The following is a 23,669-nucleotide window of genomic DNA, read 5'->3' on the forward strand; positions in this document are numbered from 1 at the left end:
TGTTTAACACTTATAAAATAGGCTTTGTGTTAGATGATTTTGCCCAACTGCAGGCTAATAATGTTCTAAGCATACTTAAGGTAAGTTAGGCTAAGCTATGGTGTTTGGTAGGTTAGGGGTATGAAATTCATCTTTAATTTATGATAGTTTCATTCTACAATGTGTTTATAAAAATCTAAACCCATCATAAGTTGAGGAGCATCTGTAAACTTATTTTCTTTTTCCTTGATTAACAGAAGTTTCTTAGAATCAAAGAATTTTTCTACTGAAAGTTAAAAGATGTATTAGCTATATATAAGACAAAGTGGTTGTGATCTTCTCTCATCTCAAGAAAAATACTGTGTATTTTTTAAACGAAGCAATATGTCACAACGTCTTGTCCACAACCGGCTCTAACAACAACAACAAAATAACTACACTAAAATCAGAAGGACAAAGATCTAACCTCAGAGTTACCACTAAGAAAATCAACCATCTATTTTGTGTCTTTTACTGCCTTTGACATAGGTAGCTAATAATGTAACATCCAAACGTCACAAAAAAGTTACGTGTCTATAATAAATTTCAGAGTTCTGTAAGAATAATAAAGTGCAAATAAAATGTTTTAATATGAAAATGAAGTTATATATGTAGATAACAACCCATATATGTATCACAACCTATGTATATATAGTTTATATATCACTTCATTTTCATATTAAAACACACACCACACACACACACACACAATATATATACATAGATAGATAGATAGATAGATAGATAGATAGATAGATAGATAGATAGATAATTTTAAGCTCCATGGTCCATGTGTAGGAGGTGCAGATATGTTACATAGGTAAATGTGTGCCATAGTCATTTGCTGCACCTATCAACCCATCACCTAAGTATTAAGCCCCACATGCATTAGCTATTTTTTCTGATGTTCTCCCTCCCTGCCGCCCCTGCGGCAGGAACCAGTGTGTATTGTTCCCTTCCCTGTATCCTGTGTTCTCATTGTTCAGCTCCCATTTATGAGTAAGAACATGTGATGTTTGATTTTCTCTTCCTGAGTTAGTTTGCTGACGATGATTGTTTTCAGTTCCATCCATGTCCCTGCAAAGACATGCTCTGATTTCTTTTTATGGCTGCATAGAATTCCATGGTGTATACATACCAGATTTTCTTTATCCAGTCTATCATTGATGGGCATCTGAGTTGCTTCCATATCTTTGTCATTGGGAATAGTGTTGCAGTGAACATACATGTGCATGTATCTTTATAACAGAATGATTTCTATGCCTTTGAGTTAGATTCCTTTATAACAGAACGATTTCTATTCCTTTGACCCATTAATGTCATCACTGGTCAAATGACATTTGTGGTACTAGGACTTTGAGGAATTGCACACTGTCTTCCATAATGTTTGAACTAATTTATATTCTCACCAACAGTGCAAAAGCATTCCTATCTCACCACAATTTTGCCAGCATCTATTGTTTCTTGATTTGTTGCTAGGGCTGGAGTGCAGTGGCGCAATCCAGCTCACTTCAACCTCCTCCTCCGGGTTCAAGTGATTCTCCTGCATCAGCCTCCTGAGTAGCTGTAATTACAGCCTCATGACATAAAGCCAAGATGATTTTTTGCATTTTTAGTAGAGAAGGGGTTTCACCATGTTGGCCAGGCTGGTCTTGAACTCCTGACCCCAAGAGATCCACCCACCTTGGCCTCCCAAAATGCTGAGACTGCAGGCATGAGCCACCATGCCCAGTCTTTTGACTTTTTAATAATCACCATTTTGACTGGCATGAAGTGGTATCTTGTGGTTTTGATTTGCATTTCTCTAATGATCAGTGATGTTGAACTATTTTTCATATATTTGCTGGCTACGTGAATGTCTTCTTTTGAGAAGTGTTGGTTCACATCCATTGTCCACTTTTTAATGTTGTCTTTCTCATAAATTTAAGTTCCTGGTAGAATCTCAATATAAGACTGTTGGTCAGATGGAGAAATTGAAAGAATTTTCTCTCATTCTGTAGGTCATCTATTCATTTCGATAATAGTTTCTTTTGCTGTGCAGAAACTCTTTAATTAGATCTCATTTGTCAATTTTTGCTTTTGTTGCAATTGCTTTTGACATTTTCATCATCAAATCTTTGCCCATGCCTATGTCCAAAATGATATTGCCCAGATTTTCTTCTAGGGGTTTTATAGTTTTGGGTTTTACATTTAAGTCTTTATTCCATCTTGAGTTTCTGTATAAGGCATAACGAAGGGGCCCGGTTTCAATTTTTTTGCTTACGGCTAGCCAGTTTTCCCAGCACCACTTACTAAATAGAGAATCCTTTCCCCATTGCTTGTTTTTGTCTGGTTTGTCAAAGATCAGATGGTTGTATGTGTGCAGTCCTATTTCTGAGTTCTCTATTCTGTTCCATTGGTCTATATGTCTGTTTTTGTTCCAGTACCATGCTGTTTTGGTTACTGTAACCTTGTAGTACAGTTTGAAGTCAAGTAGCATGATGCCTCCAACTTTGTTCTTTTTGCTTAGGATTAGATTGCCTATATGGACTATTTTTTGATTCCATATAAAATTTAAAGTAGTTTTTCCAATTTTGTGAAGAATGTAAATGGTAGTTTGATGGAAATAGCATTGAATCTATAAATTACTATGGGCAGTATGGCCATATTCATGATATTGATTCTTCCTATCCATGAGCATGGAATGTTTTTCCATTTGTTTGTGTCCTCTTTGGTTTCTTTGAGCAGTGATTTGTAGCTCTCCTTGAAGAGGTTCTTCACTTCCCTGGTTAGCTGTATTCCTAGGTATTTTATTCTCTTTGTAGCAATTGTGAATGAGAGTTCACTCATAATTTGGCTCTCTGCTTGTCTATTGTTAATATATAGAAATGCTTGTGATTTTTGCACATGGACTTTGTATCCTGAGACTGCTGAAGTTGCTTATCAGCTTAAGAAGCTTTTGGGTTGCGACAATGCAGTTTTCTAGAAATAGAATCACACTATCTGCAAACAGAGACAATTTGACTTCCTCTTTTCCTATTTGAATGCACTTTATTCCTTTCTCTTGCCTGATTGCCCTGGCCAGAACTTCTAATACTATGTTGAATAAGAGTGGTAAGAGAGGGCATACTTTTCTTGTGCCAGTTTTCAAGGGCAATGCTTCCAACTTTTGTCTATTCAGTGTGATACTGGCTGTGGGATTGTCATAAATGACTATTATTATTTTGAGGTATATCCCTTTAATACCTGGTTCATTGAGAGCTTTTAACATAAAGGGATGTTGAATTTATCAAGGTCTTTTCTGTGTCTGTTGAGATTATCACATAGTTTTTGTCTTTAGTTCTGTTCATGTGATGAATTACATTTATTGATTTGCATATGTTGAATCAGCCTTGCATCCCAGAGATGAAGCCAACCTGACTGTGGTAGATAAGCTTTTTGATGTGCTGCTGGATTTGGTTTGCCAGTATTTTATTGAGGATTTTAGTATCAATATTCATCAGGGATATTGGCCTGAAAGAAGTTTTCTTTTTTTGTTGTATCTCTGTCAGGTTTTGGTATAAGAATGATGCTGGCTTCACAAAATGAGTTAGGGAGGAGTCCCTCCTTTTCAATTGTTTGGGAGAGTTTTAGAAGAAATGGTACCAGTTTCTCTTTGTACCTCTGATAGAATTCAGCTGTAAATCTGTCTGGGCCTGATCTTTTTTCAGAACTTGTTATTGATCTATTTCAGGGATTCAATTTCTTCTTGGTTCAGTCTTCAGAGGGTGTATATGTCCAGGAATTTTTCCATTACTTCTACTAGATTTTCTAGTTTATTTGCACAGAGGTATTTATAGTATACTCTGATGGTTGTTTGTATTTCTGTGGGGTCATTGGTGATATCCTCTTTATCATTTTTTGTTGTGTCTATTTGATTCTTCTCTCTTTTCTTCTTTATTAATCTAGCTAGCAGTCTATTTCATTAATATATAAAGAAAGAAAACAGCTCCTGTATTTTTTGAAGGTTTGTGTGTGTGTGTATGTGTGTGTGTCTATCTCCTCCTTCAGTTCTGCTCTGATCTTGTTATTTCTTGTCTTCTGCTAGCTTCGAGGTTTGTTTGCTCTTGGTTCTCCAGTTCTTTTAATTGTGATGTTGTGATGCCAATTTGATATCTTTCTAGCTTTTGATGAGGGCATTTGGTGCTATAAATTTCCCTCATAACACTGCTTTTGCTGCATCCCAGAGATTCTGGTATGTTGTCTCTGTTCTCATTAGTTTCAAAGAATTTGTTGGTTTCTGCCTTAATTTCATTATTTACCCAGGAGTCATTCAGGAGCAGGTTGTTCAATTTCCACGTTGCTGTGATTTTGAGTGAGTTTCTTAGTCTTGACTTCTAATTTAACTGTGCTATGATCTAAGAGACTGTTTGTTGTGATTTCAGTTCTTTTGCATTTTCTAAGAAGTGTTTTACTTCTAGTTATATGATCAATTTAGAGTAAGTGCCACGTGGGACCAAAAAGAAGGTATATTCTGTTGTTTTTAGATGGAGAGTTCTGTAGATAGGTATCAGGTCCACTTGACCCAGAGCTGAGTTCATCTCCTTAATATCTGTTACTTTTCAGTCTCTATGATCTGCTTAATATGGACACTAAACTGTCAAAGTCTCTCACTATTATTGTGTGGGAATCTAAGTCTGTTTGTAGGTCTCTAGAAACTTATTTTATAAATCTGGGTGCTCCTGTATTGGGTGCATATATATTTAGAATAGTTAGCTCTTCTTGTTGAATTGAACCCTTTATCATTATACAATGTCCTTCTATGTCTTTTTTGACCTTTGTTGGTTTAAAGCCCATTTTATCAGAAACTATGAGTGCACCCCCTGCTTTTTTCTGCTTTCCATTTGCTTGATAAATTTTCCTCCCTTTCTTATATGTGTGTCTTTCCATGTGAAGTAGGTCTCTTGAACACGGCACACTGATGGGTCTTGACTCTTCATCCAGCTTGCCATTCTATTCTTTTAATTGGCACATTTAGCCCACTTACATTTAAGGTTATGTGTGAATTTGATTCTGTCATCATGATGCTGGTTGGTTACTTTGCAGACTTGTTAATGTAGTTGCTTTGTAGTGTCATTGGTCTGCGTATGTCAGTGTATTTTTCTAGTGGCTGGTAATGGATTTTCCTTTCCAGTTTCAGTGCTTCCTTTAGGAGTTCTGTCAAGACAAGCCTGTTGGTGATGAATTCCCTTAGCATTTGCTTGTCTGAGAAGGGTTTTATTTCTCCTTCACTTATGAAGCTTAATTTGGCTGGATATGAAATTCTGGGTTGAAAATTCTTTAAGAATGTTGAGGCTGGGTGCAGTGGCTCATGCCTGTAATCCTAGCACTTTGGGAGGCCAAGGTGGGCAGATCACAAGGTCAGAGGTTCAAGGCCAGCCTGGCCAAGATGGTGAAACGCCATCTCTACTAAAAAAAAATACAAAGAAATTAGTTGGGCCTGGTGGCACACTCCTGTAATCCCAGCTACTCAGGAGACTGAGGCACAAGAATCACTTGAACCCAGGAGGTGGAGGTTGCAGTGAGCTGAGATAGCACCACTGCACTCCAGCCTGGGGGACAGAGTGAGACTCTGTCAAAAACAAACAAAAAAGAGTGTTGAATACTTTTTTTTAAGAATGTTGAATAGTTTGTAGGGTTTTGCTGAGATGTCCACTGTTAGTCTGATGGGCTTCCCTTTGTAGGTGACCTGGCCTTTCTCTCTAGTTGCCTTTAACATTTTTTCCTTCATTTAAATCTTGGAGAATCTGATGATTATGTGTTTTTCAGGCTGATCTTTTCATGGAATGTCTTACTGAGGTTCTCTGGATTTCTTGAATTTGAATGTTGACCTGTCTTGGTGGGTTGGAGAATTTTTCTGGATAATATCCTGAAGTATGTATTCCAACTTGGTTCTATTTTCCTTGTTTCTTTCAGGTACCCTAGTTGATTGTAGGTTTGGTCTTTTTACATAATCTCAGAGTTCTTGGAAGTTTTGTTCCTTTTCTTTTCTCTCTCTCTCTCTCTCTCTAATCTTGTCTGCCTTTTTGTAGCAAGATAGTCTTCAAGCTCTTCTCTGCTTGGTCTATTCTGCTACTGACACTTGTGATTGCATTATGAAGTTCTTGTTTTTCAGCTCCATCAGATTGTTTATGTTCCTCTCTAAACTGGTTATTCTGGTTAATGCCTCCTGAAATGTTTTCATGATTCTTAGCTTCTTTGCATTGGGTTAGAACATTCTCCTTTAGGTCAGTAAAGTTTGTTGTTACCAGCCTTCTGAAGTCTACTCTGTCAATTCATCTATCTCAGTCTCAGTCCAGTTCTGTGCCCTTGTTGGAGAGATGCTGCAATCAGGAGCACCTCTGATCGCAGGAGGAGAAGAGGCACTACGGCTTTTGGAATTTTCAGTATTTTTATGTTGATTTTTTTTCTTCTCATTTTCGTGGGTTTATTTACCTTCAGTCTTTGAGCCTGCTCACCTTCAGATGGGGTTTTTGTGGGGTCTCTTTTGTCAATGTTGTTGTTTTCTGTTTTTCTTTAAACAGTCAAGCCCCTCTTTCATAGGGATGCTGTGGTTTGCAGGGGCTACACTCCAGACCCAGTTCACCTGAGTTCCTTCTACACCTGGAGGTATCACCAGTGGATCCTGCAGAACAGCAAAGATGGCTTCCTGCTCCTTCTTCTGGGAGCTCTATCCCAGAGGGGTACCAACCTGATGCTGGCCAGGACTCTCCTGTATGAGGTGTCTAGTGACTGCTGTTGGTCAGTCTCACCCAGTCAGGAAGCATAGGGTCAGAGACCCACATGAAGAAGCAGTCTAGCTGTCCCTTGGCAACATGGGTACACTGTGCTGGGCTGGGGGGGTGGCTCCCTCTTGCTCAGACTCTGTGACCCCATCAGAGCCAGTGGGGGTAAAGATTAAGTCTCTTTGTTGAACCAGAGACCATGGCCACTGCTTCCCCCAGGGGGTCCATCCCAGAGAGATTAGAGTTCTGTCAGTAAACCCCTCGCTGGAATTGCTGAAATTCCCACAGGGAGGCCCCAGTGATGGGGGATGGATCTGGGTCCCACCTAAAGAAGCTGACCACAATCTGCCATAGCCACTGTGCTGCACTGTGGGGAATTCCTCCCAGTCCAAACCACCAAGTATCCCCAGCACCACCAGGGGAAAAGAGCTGACTGGAGCTATAGTGATGGTGGCTGGCCCTCCTGCTGGCAAATCAGTCATCTTAGGCAGTCTGCAGCCTGCTGCCACTGGCCACAACCTGAGCGGCCACCGAGCATCTGCACAGTTCTATGCTTGGGTCCCAAGGCCCTGGTGGCATAGGCTCACAAGGGAATCTCCTGGTCTTTGGGTTGCACAGATCTGTGGCAAAAGTGTGGTTTCTCTGGCAAGAGGTAGCACACTCACTCGCTGCCTCCCTTGGCTGGAGGTGAGAGTTCCCCTTACCCCATGCACCCCACAGGTGGGTTGTTGCTCCACCCTGCTTTTCCTCACTCTCCATGGGTCACACCAACTGCCTCATCAGTCCAATGAAAGAACCTGAATACTTCAGCTGAAATTGCAGGATTCATCTGATGATTTCATTCTTGGTGGGAGCTGCAGATTAGAGCTGCTTCTAATCAGCCATCTTGGTCCCTCCCTTGAAGTAATATATTTTAATCAACTTTAATGAGGTATAATTTAATATGTAAAATGCATAGAAGTGTATGGTTTATTTTTAAGGAAAAATATCAAATAAAAGTATCATTTTATTATTGTCAATTACATGATTATCTATTGATTTATATAATTTAAACTTTAATTTTAGATTCAGGGAATACATGTGCAGGTTTGTCACATGGATATACTGTGTGATGCTAAGGTTTGGGATACAAATGATCCTGTCACCTAGCTTGTGAACATAGTATCCAATAGTGAATTTTTCAACCCTTTCCCTGCTCTCTTCCTCTCCTCTTGTAGTTCCCAGTGTCCATTATTGCCATTCTTATGTCTATGAGTATCCAATATGTAGCTTCTACATAAGTGAGAATATGTGGTAGTTTGTTTCCTGTTCCTGCATTAATGTGCTTAAGATAATGGCCTCTAGCTGCATCCACATTGCTGCAAACAACACGATTTTGTTCTTTTTTATGGCTGTGTAGTATTCCATCATGTATATGTACCATATTTTCTTCATCCAATCCACCATTACGGGCATCTGAATTGGTTCCATGTCTTTGCTATTGTAAATAGTGCTGCAAACGAACATGTGACTGCATGTGTCTTTTTGGTAGAATGATTTATTTTCTTTTGAATACATACCCAGTAATGGGATTACCAGGTTGAATGGCAGTTCTGTTTTAAGTTCTTTGAGAAATCTCCAAACTGCTTTCTACAGTGGCTGAATACATGCCCACCAACAGTAATAAGCGTTCCGTTTTCTCTGTAGCCTAGCCAACAACTGCTGTTTTTTTGACTTTAATAATAGCCATTCTGAGTGGTGTGAGATGGAATCTTACTGTGGTTTTGATTTGCATTTCTCTGATGATTTGCAATGAGGAACATTTTTTTCATGTTTATTGGCTACTTGTATGTCTTCTTTTAAGAAGTCTCTGTTCACGTTTTTGCCCACTTCTCAATGGGATTATTTGTTTTTTTGCTTGTTCAATTGTTCAAGTTTCTTATAGTTTCAGAATACTAGACCTTTACTGAATCCATAGTTTGCAAATATTTTCTCCAATTCTGTAGGTTGTCTTTTTACTCTGTTGATAATTTCTTTTGCTTTTGCTTTTGTTGCAAATGCTTTTGAGGACATAGTCATAAATTATTTCACAATATTAATGTCCAAAATGGTGTTTCCTATGTTTCCTTCTAGGATTCCTATAGTTTGAGGTCTTACATTTAAGTCTTCAATTCATGTTGAATTGTTTGTATATGGTGAGGGATAGATTCAGTTTGATTCTTCTGCATATGGATAGCCAGCGACCCCAGAACCATTTATTGATGGTCCTTTCCCTATTGCTTATTTTTATTGACTCTGTTGAAGATCATATGGCTGTAGGTGTGTGGCTTTACTTTCTGGGTCTCTGTTCTGTTCCATTGGTCTGTGTGTCTGTTTTTGTACCAGTACCATGCTATTTTAGTAGCCTTATGGAATATCTTGAAGTCAGGTAATATGATGCCTCTGGCTTTGTTATTTTTTTTGCTTAGGATTGCTTTGGCCATTCAACTTCTTTTTTAGTTCCATATTCATTTTAGAATAGTGTTGTCTAGTTCTGTGAAAAATGATGTTGGTAGTTTCATAGGAATAGTGTTCAGTCTGTAGGTTGCTTTTGGGCATTTTAATAATATTGATTCTTCCAACCATGATTATGGGATGTTTCTTCATTTGTTTGTATCATCTGTGATTTCTTTCAACAATGTTTTGTAGTTCTCCATGTAGAGATCTTTTCACCTCCTCGGTTAGATGTATTCCTGAGAATTGTGTGTGTGTGTGTGTGTGTGTGTGTGTGTGTGTGTGTGTGTGTGTCTATTGTAAATGGTTCTGCATTCCTGATTTTGTTCTCAGCTTAAATGTTATTGGAGTAAAGAAATGCTCGTGATTTATGTATATTAAACTTTGTATTGTGAAACTTTACTGAAGTTGTTTATCAGTTCCAAGAGCCTTTTTAGGGTTTCCTAAAGTGCAGTCTTTAGGGTTTCCGAGGTGAATAATCACGTTGTCAGTGAAGAGAGTTAGCTTGACTTCTTCCTTTCCTATTTGGATGCCTTTTCTTTCTTTCTCTCGCCTGATTGCTCTAGCTAGGACTTCCAGAATTGTACAGTTTAATATGTTTTTTAATGTATAAATAGCACCTCTGTAATCACCACAGTATTCAAGATATGGATCACTTCCATAACCCCAGAAAATTTTATCTTGCTCCCTTGAAGCCAATTCTCACCCACTCCACATAGCCACGAATTGGATTTCTACCAACAGAATCAATGTAATGTTTTGAAAAAATTTATTACTATCCTTTCATGTAGTCATAGCAGATTCCTTTTTATGGATGTACAGTTTTCTAAAGCATTCAATGGTATGCACACACCACAACTTGTTTATCCATTCTAAGTTAATGGGTTGTTTCTAGTTCGAGGTTATTATGAATAAAGCTGGTACCAACATTCTTGCACAAGCATTTTTTGGACATATGTAATTTTCCTTGGATTAAAAAAAAAGTAGGAGTAGAACTGATACATCATAAAGTAGTTATAAATTTAACTTTGTAAGAACAAACAGTTTTACAAAATGGTTGTACCAATTTACACTTTTACTAGCAATGTATGACAGTGTCAGTTCCTTTGCATTCTTGAATATAGAGTATTTCAGCATTTGCAGTTTTAGCCATTAGAGTAGGTAAAATGGTATCTTATTGTGGCTTTAATTTTCATGCCTTTATCTACGCTAACAGTGATGCTAAGCACCTTTTTCTGTGCTTATATTTTTGTTACTGAGCTATCGGAGTTGCCTACATATTCTAGATAGGAGTCCTTTGTCAAAAACATATATTATGAACATTTTCTCCTAATCTGTGGCATATCTTTTCCTTTTATTAATGCTTTCTTTGGAAATGCAGAACCTTTACTTTTTAAGTCCTTTTAATCATTTTTTTTTCTTTTATGGTTGGTGCTTTTTGTCCTGTCAAAAGCTTTGCCTTTGAAGGGCCATAAAAATATTGTCCTATGTTTCATGTAGAAGTTTTATAGTTCTAGAAAGTGATTTGTTTCTTTTTCCTGTGATTTCTTCTTATCTCAGTGGCAGGAGACTCTTTCACGTTCTCCTATATCCTATCCAGCAGCAGGATGATATATCCAAGAAAATCTGTTTAAAGTATAACCTTCCAAAATAACTGCCTGGCTTTATTTATTTATTTTTTTTTTATTTAAATCGACTTTTGATTCTTTGCTTATGTTCTCCCTGGCCATAAGATGGTGGATGTGTCATGCTGACATCATGAGAATTTTTTGTACGTTTTTCTTCAATTGAATTTCAAAGAGAAAACAGTAACTTCATTTTAATAGTAAAAGCCATTTGAAAGACTACAAAAGCAACGAAAGAAAGAAGTTAAGACTCAGGTGCTGAAGTTGCACTGTCTTGTGTGTAAATCCTCGTTCGGCTCCTCATTAGCTATTTAAACAAACCGAGCCTTACCACATCTCTTTCCTCATCTCTAAAATGGGCACATCAATGCTAGCAACTTCGGAGCTTTGTTGAATGAGAATCAGGAAAGTGCTTAGCAAATTTGATGACTGGCAATAATAAAGCTTTTGTGTTTCTGCATCATACCCACAGCGGGAAGAAGATCTTGAGGAAGTTATTTACTAATTTCATTAACACTTTCCCTTCTTTTGTTTAAAGAAGTCCTTTTTGATTTTTATAGAAGGCAGATATCTCTTAAGAGGTGCTTTACTTTTTTATTTTTAAAGGTTGTCAACAGCAAGGGAAAGTAGTGGATAGATGTTTTATTTAATTTTTCAAATTAATTTCGAGAATCTGTCAGTAGACATGGTAAGATATTTTAAGGTTTATCTGCTGTGGATTTTAAAGGTTGTCCCCGACCTTTCCCCTAGTCTGTGCCCCACCCCCAGAAGTAAGCAAATACGTGACCTGAATTGCGGTAGTAGTTTTCATGTCAAGGTCCCAGGAGAGGTTAGGTGGCTGGAGCGTAATCAGAGGCATCTATTTGTTGCCAGCTGCAATGACTCTCTGCTTAAGTCTCGAGCAAGGTCATTATTCTCAGTCTGCGATGCGCGAGTGCACAGCAGGCCCAGCAGACTGCTCATTAGTATTCTGCACAATCTATCAGCTAAATTTGCCGTTACATTTAGAATGCTTCCGATTGCATATTTTTTATATTTCTGGCCTCCTCAGAGAAATGGATGCCACTGCTGGTGCTCTGACAAACTGTCGAGCACACATTGATGTATTTACCATAAAGCTAAGGGAGAGAGTTATTAAAACAGTTGGTTGTCAACCATGAATTCAGTTCAAATCATTTAAGTAATAAAAGTACTTTTAAATGAAAGAAGCAAAAATAAATAAATAAATAAAGGAAGGAAGATTTATGTAGAGAAAAAAAATCATTTTAGTAAGAATTTACTAAAAAGACTTTGTCCTTCCTCTGTAATTTTAAAAGTAAATGAATGCAGATATTTTAAGGCTACAAACTCCTTCATTTGTCCATTGAAATTGATTTCTATTTAAGGCACATTCACCATCACATATTTTGCAAACTTGAGAAATTACATGTTTTAAAGTATGTGGCTTTAAAAGGTAATTAATATTTATATTTAATTATGCTTTTCTCAATATGTCTTAGATGTAATGGGCCAGATGACATCTGCATTGCTACCTCACAAGAGAAAAAAATGAGGAACACTGTTTCATGGGCCATGAAAGGGATGTATGATTTGTACTCCTATCAGCAGAGCTACTAAAAAATGGAAATTTATGATTTTTGCCCCCCAGAAAAAATCCTCATTAAGCTTCTTGAAGAAACAGAAACCTCATGAGCAGTAATCAAAGCATACGAAGACTCCTGAGTAGTTAACAGAGCCCACTTCATCAGACAACTCCATTGGGAATAGTTGCCCAAGGACATGTTTCTTACTGAATGTATTAATGGATTGAAATTCAGCTGCGGAAACTGAGCTAGAAAGCCTCAACAGTAGAATACGGCAGTGAGAATCTTTCCTGAGACTATATTGGCCTTTTGTCATTGTCAAATCCCCAGATACTATAAGCAAACAAGAGGCAGACTGCTGTATGCCATTCAGGATAAATCCATGGATAGAACAGTCCCGACGGACAGGCAGTGCAAGGCCCCACGACCACAGGCCTGAATGGCTGCACATCCTGGTTTGACGTGAGTCAGTGTGATTTAGAACCATAGTCTGTGCACGTGTCAGCTCATAGGAAGCGTGCCTTTCCAGTTTTCACTAAGAGAAATTGCCCACACATGAGTCTAGATGTTATTAGCTTGAGGAAGCAACTTCCAATAGAGAATATACTAAAAGCACTTTGATATTCAGGACACCCTGTGGGACCAGGTCTTAAATTTCCTAGGGCTGCTGTGACAAAGGACCACAAACTAGGTAGCTTCATAAAATAAAAATTTATGATTTTGTAGTTCTGGAGTTTACAAATCTAAAATCAGGAAGTTGTCAGGACCACGCTTTCTAAAATCTGTGGAGGAGAATTTTCCCTTGCCTCCTTCTCTTCTAGCTTCTGGTATTCACCATCAACCCTTAGCATTCCTCAATTCGAGGACGCATCACTCCAACTTCTCTCTCCATTGTCACACGGCTATCTTGTCTCTGTGTGTCTTCACAGGGTGTTTTCCTTTTCTTGTAAGACCACCAGTCAGATTAGGGTCCACCCTACTAACCTCATCTTAACTTGATTACATCTACTAAGACACAAGTCCCAAGTGAGATCACATCACAGGTACAGGGGTTAGGAGTTCAGCATTCCTCTTGGAGCGCAACAGGAGAGACCATTTTGGTTTAAAGAGCCTGAAGAAATGCGATCAGATGAACAGGACACAAACAAAGAGAGAATTGGTTGCAGAAGACAAAGGAAGAGATTTCTAGCATAAGGGAGGGGCCAACATTTGTGAATTGATCAAACTACTACATTAAGTAAAAGAAAGACTAAGTACACATCAGATTTAACAACAGGAAGGTTATTGGTTAGGTTAACAAAAACAGTGTCTACAGAACTAAGATCATATTGCACTGGGTAACAAAGTGAGCAGCAAATGTGGAAATGAAGGCCATGAGTTGTAGGCAAGTTTCTCAAGGCATTTAGCTGTGCAGAGATAAGAGATTACAAGTTAGCTATTGAAGAGAACACTGATTTTAAGAAGGGCCTCTGGTCTCAAGAATTTGGGCCGGGCGCGGTGGCTCAAGCCTGTAATCCCAGCACTTTGGGAGGCCGAGGCGGGTGGATCACGAGGTCAAGAGATCGAGACCATCCTGGTCAACATGGTGAAACCCCATCTCTACTAAAAATACAAAACATTAGCTGGGCATGGTGGCGCGTGCCTGTAATCCCAGCTACTCAGGAGGCTGAGGCAGGAGAATTGCCTGAACCCAGGAGGCGGAGGTTGCGGTGAGCCGAGATTGCGCCATTGCACTCCAGCCTGAGTAACAAGAGCGAAACTCCGTCTCAAAAAAAAAAAAAAAAAGAATTTGGAAGCATTTAACATTTAACGATTTTTCGCATATTGTGTGGCCACTGGCTCATCTGTCGGTTGTGGATTAGAATCTGGACACTGGCAACTCCAAACTGATAACCAAAGATTGTATTCAAGAGCATGTTGCTCCCATTTTTTAAAATATTGCTCCTTGTTTATAATGGGATGGATAAGACATGCAAAGAGATGCTTTGAATTGGAAGGGGCTTGTTAAACATGTTGCAGTGAGGAGGGTAATTTCCTGTATAAATTGTCACCAAAACTTACTCCTGGAAGCTGGGTATGGCTAAGTCCATGTCCATGACAGCTGCCTGAATCAGGGGCCCAATAAGCCCCTCTGGGATTTGCAAGTCACCTGCCTTTATCTTTCTTTTACCACATGTATCAGTCAGGGTTCTCCAGAGAAATACAACCAATAGGAGACACATACACACATACACACACAGATACATATACTTAAAACATATATACGTGTGTGTTTTATTTTAAATATATAGTTATATAAATGTTTTATTTTAAATACGTGGGTGTATATGTGTGTGTGTATATATATATACACACACACACACACACACACACATATATATATATATATATATATATATATATATATACACATATATTCTTTTTTTAAAGAATTGGCTCACATGATTGTGGGAGCTGGCAAGTCGAAATTTGTAGGACAGGCTGAAAACTCAGGCAGGACTTCACGTTGCAGTCTTGAGGCAGAATTTCTTCTCTGGGAAACCAGTTTTTGCTCTTAAAACTTTCAACTGACTGGATTCAGCCCTGCCCCTATTATTAAGGGTAATCTTCTTTACTTAAAGTCAACTGAGTTTAGATCTTAACCACATTTACAAATTCACAGCAGCATCTAGATTCGTGTTTGACTAAATAACTGGAGACTACAACCTGCCAAGTTTACACATGAAACTGACCATCATCACACTGTCCTCCTTCCAAGGACCTCTATGAGAAGAGGACCTTTTGAGAAGGTGGACCAGATGGGGTCCCAGCAATTAGGTAGATGTCTATAGGCTTGAATTTAGGCATTTGAAGAATACTGTTTTTACAGTGAAATCTATGTGGCAAATGGAACTAACAGGTACAAATTAACTACTTAAGACAGGTCACAGAATTATAGATGCCTGCATTCTTTCTGAAAGCCAAATTTGAACCATGATGTACTTTGCTCATTCATGGTAAAAAGATAAAACGGTATTTTATATTCATGGTCTAAAGACATGAGGCCCAGCCTGTGGCAATTTGTTCATTATCTTATAGTAATATTACCTATTACTATCTGGAGGTGTCATTAACCTCCTTTCTTCTTAGAGGAGAATTTAATACAAGGCAGATCTGTCTCTCTCACCATTCAGTAGAGCATTTAATTATCAAAGGATCAAAAGAATCTTGTTATAATGTGCTTATGCAGCACAGACTCCAAGGGAATTATGAAAGATGGCTTAAGTGTAATTTCCTGAACGAAAATGCAGTCAACAAAAACTTAGACCACAGAAGATGACAGCATTTGAATCATCATGTCTATTTCCATATTCCTGTCACAGAAAACTCTATTAAAACAACGTACAACAGAAAACTCATGCAAACAAAGCAAGAGTGTTTTTCATATAGACATACTGAGCATTTGAAGGTGTCACCAAAGGTGCTCACTCAGGAATGCCAAATACTTAGCAGCCTTTAAGGCTTTAAGTCCAGGTCGTGATGGGAGACTGCACAACACATACACACAAAGTGAGTGTCTCCAAACCAAAATGAAATAGTGTTTAAAATCTTGCATTCCCTAATCACATTTCTTCTATTCAGTGGTTGATTTTATTACAGCTTCTCTAGAGGAGATTTTTTAAAAAATTGAAATGACATAATATGCCAGCAGGAAGATAGAAACTCACAATTGCATATACAATAGTATCATTTATAACTCATCCTCCCATGATAAAACCAGCTTGCCTTCATAGAAAACCCTGATGGCTTTGTTCAGTGGCTAAAACAATACAGAGAGCCATTTAACATGAGTGATAAAAAAGAAATCCTGGAGCTGCCTTTCCTGTTTATATTTCCTGTTTCCATCCTGCACATAGGATTAGAAGATGTCACTCAATTACATTTCAATTTTCTGCCCACTACATTCATTATAAATTTCAGAACAGTTCTGGAAAAGATAATTTATTGAATATATGCTGAATTTGCCATTAGAAATTGAGAAGTATCCAGCTGCACCTTTGCTTTTGATAAGTGGCCTGTATTTGGATCTTTACATGTATCATATAGAGCATAGTAATCCCTTACAGGGATTTAAATGCTTTTATTACTAGGTGCTATCAAGAGAAAAGATGTGGGTTATATTAGTGAAAGGGATTATTTTTTATTACATAAATATTTTATGATACCTATTTTACATTTCTTGCCCTGACACTTAATTACCACCGACTCTTATTAATTCCATGCTTGATATAAATTAAATGTGAGATTTTGATGTGTGTGGTTGCCAGGGCCTTGAGGGCACAGAATCTCTTCTCTAAGATTACAATTGCTTAACTTCTCCTAGGATTAATTTGCCTAACCACAGTCCCTGAGCTATCTAAGAAAAGGATGATTTGGAAACAGAGCGGCAGGCTTCCGATGCAACAACTCAGAACCTCCTGTTTGTGCAGTTTATGGGAACTCAAAGACAGAGTTCACCCAGAGACGTTTTAGAAGGGGCTTGTTAATTGAATATGGTCAAACTCTCCATTGTTCAGAAGCTGGTGCACTTGTCTGGGGACTTCATTACTTGCTGCCACCTCTGTGTGAGGCCAGTTTGGGCAAGAGAAGGTGGAGAAACTCACACACTCCAGGGTTACCACTTGTTAGCAACCCTCACACATGCAGACAGCAGCTGAAACCAGCTCTGCATCCTCTGGGACTTAAGCAGGCTCGCCTCACCTTAGTTATCACCACAAAATTCATCAGACTATTGCTATTTTCCCAAATATCAGAAAAAGGAGAAACAAAGGTAGAAATGCTTACATGAACAGAACACAATTAAGAATGGTGAGAATGGGCCGGGCGCGGTGGCTCAGCCTGTAATCCCAGCACTTTGGGAGGCCGAGGCGGGTGGATCACGAGGTCGAGAGATCGAGACCATCCTGGTCAACATAGTGAAACCCCGTCTCTACTAAAAATACAAAAAACTAACTGGGCGTGGTGGCGCGTGCCTGTAATCCCAGCTACTTAGGAGGCTGAGGCAGGAGAATTGCCTGAGCCCAGGAGGCGGAGGTTGCGGTGAGCCTAGATCGCGCCATTGCACTCCAGCCTGGGTAACGAGAGCGAAACTCCGTCTCAAAAAAAAAAAAAAAAGAATGATGAGAATGATGGAAAAATAGGGTAAAAAAGATGACATTGGAGAGACAGGCTACTACAGCAGGTCTCAAAAAGACATGAAGCTAAACAATATAGATATTTTCTGTAGACCAGGGTTTCTTAAGTGATTTACAAAGCCGCTGCTAAAGGGAAACAACTATTCCTGACTCCTAGTGTTAAATCATGAAATACAGGTTCCTATAGATACATACACGTGTACACATGGACATAGGCACACATATATGCACACACATATGTATTTCTATACACATACGTATACATTTATATACACCCGCAGATTTTACGTTTACACATCTAGACATTTCCTAGTCATGTTAGGTGTCCTTCAGGGTTGGCTGAAGCTCCTGGTTCTTTGATTCTGCCTAATCTTCATTTTGGGACCCAGGACAAAGGAGAAATCCCTTTCTGGGATATTAGCGGGCTTATGACAGGAACGAAAAAGGAAGAGGGCAGAACACGAAGTGGCTGTGAAATCTTCCACTTGAAAATGACACATATCACTCCCACTCACATTTTATCTGGCAAATCAAGTGACACAGCCAAAAGCTAAAGTCAGTAGGGTGGGAAGTATAATTTTTCCACACACACACAAAAGACCCAGTAGGGAGGGATGATAAATACTTCTGAAAAATAGAAGAACTTACATGTGAAATTCAAAACTAGGCTAAACTCTTTTTGCTTATAGATTTTATACGGATGTAGACAATGTTATAGGAGTCTAAGAATTTTATAAAAAATGTATAAAACCAATAAAGTTCAAATTAGTATTCACTGCTTTAAATGTGTTGGTAAAATGAAAATGCCACTCGCCAAGAGAAAAATAAAGCCATGCATTCCTTTGGGACAGGAATGTGTTCTCAGAAATGTTTTGTTATGTGTTTAGGTCATTGTGCAAACATCACAGAGAGTACTTACACAACCCTAGATGATGTAGCTTCCTGCACACTAGGCAGCTACAAATCTGTACAGCATGTTAATGTACTGAATACTGCAGGCAATTATACTAAATACTCACAGTGGTAAGTATTTTTGTGTTTAAACATATCTAAACATAGAAAAGGTACAGTAAAATACAGTATAAAAGACAAAAAATGGTACACCTGTACAGGGCACTCAGCATGAATGAAGCTTACAGGACTGGAAGTTGCACTGGGTGAGTCAGTGAGTATGAAGGCCTAGGACATTACTGCACTACCATAGTCTTTATAAACACTGCACATTTAGGTTACACTAAATTTATTTAAAGACTTTTTTCCTTCTTCAGTAATAAATTAACCTTTGCTTACTATAAGATTTTTACTTTATGAACTTTTAATTTTTTTAACTTTTCGACTTGTAATAACACAGCTCAAAACACAAATACACTGTACGGCTGTATGAAAATATTTTCTTTCTGTAGATCATTTCTCTATAAGCATTTTTGTTTTTTATTTTATTTTTACTCTTTAATTTTTTGTGAAAAACCAAGACACAAGCACACACATTAGCCTAGGCCTGCATAGGGTCTGGATCATCAATATCACTGTCTCCTACCTGAACAGCTTATCCCACAGGAAGGTATACAATGTCTCTAGGTGATAGGAATTTTTCAGCTCTGTTGTACTTTTATGAAACCATTGTCACATGTGCAGTCCATTGTTGGCTGGAACATCATTATGTAGCACGTGACTGTATTATAAAATTACAAATTGCACAAGCAGTTGCAAAAAGCACGTGACTGGATTACAAAGGCTCTGGTTTTGTTGTTGTTGCTCACATCTGTAATCTAATTAGGCAAGCCCAGGCTATGAAGTGACATTTAGTAACCATCTTCTCCTCAGAGTTGTCGCTATTAGAGCTACTAATAGGTTGTTTGAAAACCTGTCTTCAAAAAGTTTGCTGTCACAGCATGTGACCTTCACGTGGGTCAAACTCATCATTACAAATTACATCCACTTGTGTACATTTTTCATTAACTTACGACATTTAAAGATGTACAATTTGGCACCAACAGGATCATAAAGATCCGTAACAGACAAGTGAAATTTTATGACAGTGATAAGACACTCAGTTAAATGATCCAGACTACACATATTATTTTTATAGATTTTTAAAATTGATATTAGAAACATAAAATTCAAGGAAACTCTTAGAAGACTGGAGCATGACCTCATTATTCTCACAAAATGTCACTTCAGGGGCCTTGGGACACTGGTCTAGGCTAAAGGGAGGCCTTGAGGAATTTAAAGCCAGGGACTTTTTATCACCGAAGTTACTTTGGGGAAAAATCATGCTTAAGGCACAATTGAGCAACAGTTTGGATGCATGAGAATAGGCCTGGCAAGAGAAAGTGAAGGCCTGAACACAAAGTGGAAAGAAGGAAATGAAATGATGGAAACTAACAAGCATATCCACTTGATATCTGGCAAAAAAAATTTTTTTTGAAGAAGCAGGGAGAGTTGAAGGGAGAAAAATAGCGCATCTGATTTCTGGTCCCTAAGACTTCCATGCTAGCGTCCCCAAACAAGGGAAGCTATGTCTAATAAATATCTAGGTTATGATTACTCACAAAAATTGGGAAGAACACTGGACAGAGTTAAAAGGTGTGAGTTCCAACCCCAGCTTTGCCGTTTTCCAACTATGCAACTTTGGGGAAACAACCATCTGAGCTTGTACAGAGAAGATTCATAAGCTCTCCTGCCTATGCCATGAGTTTTTTCAGAGTGTGCTACGAGGTGAAACACATGAAAACAATTTCAAATCTATTGTCTTTAGGGAGGAAGAGGATCTTAGTAATTTGCAAAGTGCTGTGCAAAATAAGTTATCATTATGAGGTTAGGCCTGGTGTGGTGGCTCATGCCTGAATCCCAGTACTCGGAAGGTTGAATGTGGTGGTGCAGACCTGTGGCCCCAGCTACTCAAGAGGCTGTGGTGGGAGGATCACTTGAACTCGGGAGGTTGAGTTTGCAATGAACCAAGATTGCACCACTGCACTCCAGCCTGGGTGACAGAGTGAAATCCCATCTCAAAATAAATAAATAAATAAGTAAATATTGTTACAGGGGTTGATTAAAGTTTTCTCCCTTCTCCTTCTTTTCCTAAGTTCTGGGCAACACGATCATGAAGTAATCGTATGGGAAGTGTTATTGTAAAACTTGCATCTAAGCAAAGCCAGACCCTCTTTTGGCATAATAAGGTACAGAACATAAGCTAAAAAAGAGCTAGCCTTTATTTGCAAGCTGTCTGTTCTTCTCTTAGAGTCTCCTCTTCCCTGTTCCATCACAATCTTAGTCCTTGAGCTTTCCTGTAGCATTGCCATGCCTTAGGAGAGAATGATCACCCCTGCCAGAGGCTGCACAGATGAGAATCGAGAAACTTCAAAAGAAGAGAACTGACCACAAGGCCAAGGGCCTAAGCTGAGGAGGCAAACAAGAAATGCAAGAAAGGATAAAGGGGGATGCTGACCGATGCCAAGTGGAGCCCCTGAGACATCTGGAGAGTCTGTGAGCAAAGTCTCATAGGCAAAACCTATGGACAACACATACAGAGAAGTCAGTGAGAGAGGGGCTGTCTGCGCTGGTTGGGTTATGTCACTAGAACCTCTGGCAAAGAACTGAGGGAACATTCTTTGGGGGCCTGTGTACGTATTTACTTGGCTGAAGGACGACTTAACCCATTCGCTTGCCTACCTCTTCATCCCAGTCACCAGCAGCTGCCTGGACTCTGACAGTAGGAAACACCAGGAAGCAAATAAGCCACGTGGGACCAATCCTGCGCTGACAAGGTCATTCTCTTGACCCTCTCACTCCTTCTCCCCAAAGTAAGGAACACAGTGTCTACCTTACGTTGTTTTTTCAAATCTGTCCTTCTGCTGGAGTGCGGCAGACAATCCTCCAGGAGAGTTCAGAAAGCACTAAACGTTGAGACCTAGGCAAAGAACAAAGAGCCTCTTGTTGGAAGCAGGTCTTAGAATAGCATTATGATTTGTTGCTGTTTGATGGGTTTTATCTTCTATATTTTGATTCCCGACTTTTCTGAAGTTTTCTGAGACTTTTAAACTAAAAGTAAAATGTAGGTTCTTGGCTACGAGGCCTTGTTAAGGAAAGTATTAAAATATTAAAAGGAACTGTGGTTAAGCTACTGGTCTTCCATCTCACAGAGGGCAATTCAGCTACATACAAGGACACATTGTAGACTTATAGTAAATCAGATTCAGCCAATCCTTAAAGGTGCATTTGAATTCTGCAATGGGAGGGAACTAAAACATTGGAGAATATTGAGGCAGACTCAGAAATCACAACATTTATCAAAAACCACATGTCACCTTACCCTTTCAGTCCAAAAGGTCATATAATATCCTTGAGCAAGAAGTGCTGCTGCTCAGTATCACAAATGAAACACCAGTATTGTTACAGTACTTTACAGGAGTTTTAAAAAGGTTATGATGATGACATTGTTTGACAATGTTATGACCATGCCTCCTTTTCTTAGGCAACTTAAAGACTATCTTCTTTGTCAACACCTTCCAAAGTCATGAAACACTTCCCCCAAATTGCCTGAGCCTCAGTTTCTCACTCCAAAAACCTGAAGAACAAAGCTCCTGATGACCATCTGTAACGGCCCATGAGAAGCGATCTCACAAGTGCTTGACACCCCTATGAGGCAAGTAACTGGCAAATAGTTATTATCCCTTCTTTAAAAGAAGAAAAAAATTGAATTCAGAAAAGCTAAGTGTGTTGTCAAAAATAACTGAGCAGTTATTGAATAAGATGAGCAAATATAGTTGTTACAGTTGGCAAACTGGATTTATCTGGGCTAAATCGCATCCTCCAGCATGGAACTACATTTAGAAGATCAAATGCTACTGCAGTGAATAGAGGGATTTCTGAGAGTTATCAATCTTAAAGCTGGAAGATTTTAAACAAACCCAAACTATTTTGGGTCCTAAAAGACGTATGAAAAAAACCTAAGTGAATCCAACAAATTCAACTAATGTGAGCTTGTCAACAAAATAATAAGGCTCTCACTGAAACATGCATGCGTATTTCACTTCATACTAATGTGTCCCCCGAAAAATCTTATGGTTATAATTATTTAAATTCTATAAATCAAGTTATTAGTAGTAGTATTTTGAGGCGGGGTCTGAAAATAATCTGTTGCCCAGGCTGCAGTGCAGTGGTACAATCTCGGCTCACTACAATCTCTGCTTCCCAGGCTGAAGCCATTCTCCTACCTCAGCCTCCCGAGTAGCTGGGACTACAGGTACAGGCCACTACACTCAGTTAATTTTTGCATTTTTTGTAGAGACGGAGGGGGTCTCACTTTGTTGCCCAGACTGGTCTTGAACTCCTGGACTCAAGCGATCTGCCTACCTCAGCCTCCCAAAGTGCTGAGATTACAGGTGTGAGCTGGCATAATTTTTTATTTGTATAAATTCATGAGGTACAAGTGCGATTTTTGCCTAGTGGTCAAGTCAGTGCTTTAGGGTATCCATCACCTGAGGAATGTACATTATACCCATTAGGTAATTTTTCATCATACAACCTCCTCCACCTTCTCACCCTCCTGAGTCTCTAGTCATCCCACTCTCCACATCCATTCATACACATTTTTTAGTATCCACTTATGAGTAAGATCATGCAATATTTGACTGTCTGTGTCTGGCTTGTTTCACTTAAGATAAGACCTTCAATTCTATCCACGTCACTGCAAAAGACATAATTTCATTCTTTTTTGTGCCTGAATACTTATTTCATTGTGAATATATACCATATTTTCTCTATCCATTCATCCATTGATGGCACTTAGTTGATTATATATCTTTGCTAGTGCTGTAATAAACACTCAAGTACAGATATCTTTTTGATAAATTGATTTTTTTCTTTGAGTAGATACTCAGTAGTGGAATTTTTAGGTGTAGTGGTAGTTCTATTTTTAGTTATTTGAGAAATCTCCATATTGTTTTCCACAGAGGTTTTACTTATTTATATTCCAGCAACAGCGTGTAAGCATCCCCATTCTCCTCATTCTCACCAATGCCTGTTATTTTCTGTCTTTTTAATAATAGCTAT

At 38.7% G+C, this 23,669-nt stretch overlaps 1 protein-coding gene across 14 annotated transcripts in view; it reads right to left on the bottom strand.

Moving 5' to 3' along the window:
• Positions 1 to 23,669, bottom strand: part of LOC104650532 (uncharacterized) — a 487,983-nt gene that overhangs the window by 240,852 nt on the left and 223,462 nt on the right. For 13 of the 14 annotated variants that reach the window (XM_074393864.1, XM_074393866.1, XM_074393873.1 and 10 more), the window contains exon 2: positions 21,439 to 21,525. The gene's annotated coding sequence lies outside the window, so the exon portion shown is untranslated. The remainder of the gene's footprint in view (positions 1 to 21,438; positions 21,526 to 23,669) is intronic. The other variant, XM_074393865.1, reaches the window with a different exon arrangement.

This window comes from Saimiri boliviensis, chromosome 2, assembly GCF_048565385.1.
Source record: "Saimiri boliviensis isolate mSaiBol1 chromosome 2, mSaiBol1.pri, whole genome shotgun sequence".
NCBI lineage: Eukaryota > Metazoa > Chordata > Mammalia > Primates > Cebidae > Saimiri > Saimiri boliviensis.